This window comes from Calliphora vicina, chromosome 3 (genome assembly GCF_958450345.1).
Source record: "Calliphora vicina chromosome 3, idCalVici1.1, whole genome shotgun sequence".
Taxonomy (NCBI): Eukaryota; Metazoa; Arthropoda; class Insecta; order Diptera; family Calliphoridae; genus Calliphora; species Calliphora vicina.
In genome coordinates this window covers 25,632,787-25,634,945 of record NC_088782.1, presented here as the reverse complement: position 1 = coordinate 25,634,945, position 2,159 = coordinate 25,632,787, and positions in this window count along the sequence as shown.

Here is a 2,159-nt window from a genome sequence, read left to right as displayed (position 1 = left end):
ATTTCATACGTTCTAATAGGAATTTCAGTTATAAATTGCTGAATTAGATAAAATTTTTTGTACATTTGAAATAAAATATCTTCTGCGTAAACTTCTGCGTCTTTCTAACAATTGTTATATTATTTCAGTTGTTATACCATCATATTTAGGTGGAGGGTATTTAAGATGAATGAAGGAACTAGCATTTTTGTTTTATTTAAATACTTGTTTAAAAGTTAGCTGGCTACCGCTAAAATACTATTACCGATATAATCGTAAATACCTTTACATCTTTAATTATAAAAATACCAATTTTTGAAATAAAAAATTAAGTTTATTGAAATCTACAAAATTTTATTTTTTCAGGCATGATGAAAAACGATCGTTTTCAAAACTGACATCACTCTCAAAAACGATTTAGGTATGATGAATTTCGTTTGATTTCATATTCCATTTTTGTTTCATTCCGTATAAATTTTATAGCAAAAACCAACAAAATAAGCAACTCGCATTTGTTTACATTAATTGATTTGAACATTTTATTTCGATAATTTCCCTTTGAAAGAAATTGGAATTTGAAACAAATATGACAAAACGATTCAAACAAACACATCACACCTTTTGTCGTTTTGAAATCGTTTTTGCATCTAAATTGTTTTTCATCACATACCTAAAAACTAACTAAATTTTAAAAAATATAGATATTTTTAACTTCGTATGTATAAATATGGAACCCAAATCAGCCGAAAATGTAAGTAGCACAGAGTTTGAATAAAATAATTATATATATGGGGCATTTCATGTCAAGTGAACCAACTTTTGAAATCGATGTCTTCCGATCGGGATGAAATTTGCACCAAGGTTAGCTCTATTGGATAGTAACTCAGACACAATTTTTCAACAACATCGGTCGAGAACTCTCTGAGTTATAGATATCCCACTCGCATCCCACTAAGGGACTAAAAATATCTTAAAGGAATGGACCTAGGATTTCTTTTGAGCAAAAAAAAAATTTAAAAAAGGGCCCATATTGGAAAAAAATTTTGATTTTGCAAAAAAAAATTAAAAAATTGTATGTCTTGCGTTACAAAATATTTATTTTGATAGATATCCCACTCGCATCCCACTAAGGGACTAAAAATATCTTAAAGGAATGGACCTAAGCTTTCTTTTGACTACAAAAAAAATTTTAAAAAAAGGGCCCATTTGGAAAAAAAATCGTATTTGCAAAAAAAAAAGTCAAAAATTGTAAGTCTTGAGTTAAAAAATATTTATTTTGATAGATATCCCACTCGCATCCCACTAAGCGACCAAAAGGGTCTTCAAGGATAATATCTAAGCTTTTGTTTGACCTAAAAAAAAAGATTAAAAAAGGGTCCATTTTGAAAAAAAAAAGTCAACAAAGTTTTTGATTTTGCAAAAAAAGTCAAAAATTTTATGTTTTGAGTTACAAAATATTTATTTTGATAGATATCCCACTCGCATCCCACTAAGCGACCAAGTAGGTGTTCAAGGAAAATATCTAAACTTTATTTTAAGAAAAAAAAAAAAAAAAAAGGGCCCATTTTAAAAAAAAGTCAAAAAAGTTTTTGATTTCGGAAAAAAAATATTAAAAATTTTTTATTTTTTTTTTTAAATATTTTTTTTTCGAAAGATCGAAGAAATAGCTATCTATACTATTTGGGACACATTTTGCTAAGAACAATAGGTAATAAGTTACATGGATAAGAAAAAACCCCTGTTTGACCAAATTGTCAAAATTTTACCCCCCATAACTCAGAGAGTTCTCGACCGATGTTGTTGAAAAATTGTGTCTGAGTTACTATCCAATAGAGCTAACCTTGGTGCAAATTTCATCCCGATCGGAAGACATCGATTTCAAAAGTTGGTTCACTTGACATGAAATGCCCCATATACATACATGTAAGTACACAAAAATGTATTTCAAAATTATTTTTTTAAATTCAGCAGTTATAAGTGCCACACTATGCTTTTTGTTTTATATTCAAATGATGACAATCAATAAAACACAATTGTTATATTTTGGCATTTTACATTTTTTAGCCTTTCACTGTTTTCGTTTTATTATAAATTCTTTCTTTCGTTGACGTTTGTCTTGCATTTGACACGTAATTACTGGAAATATTCCAATAAGAACAGAATCTGTGTTGTCTGTTTTC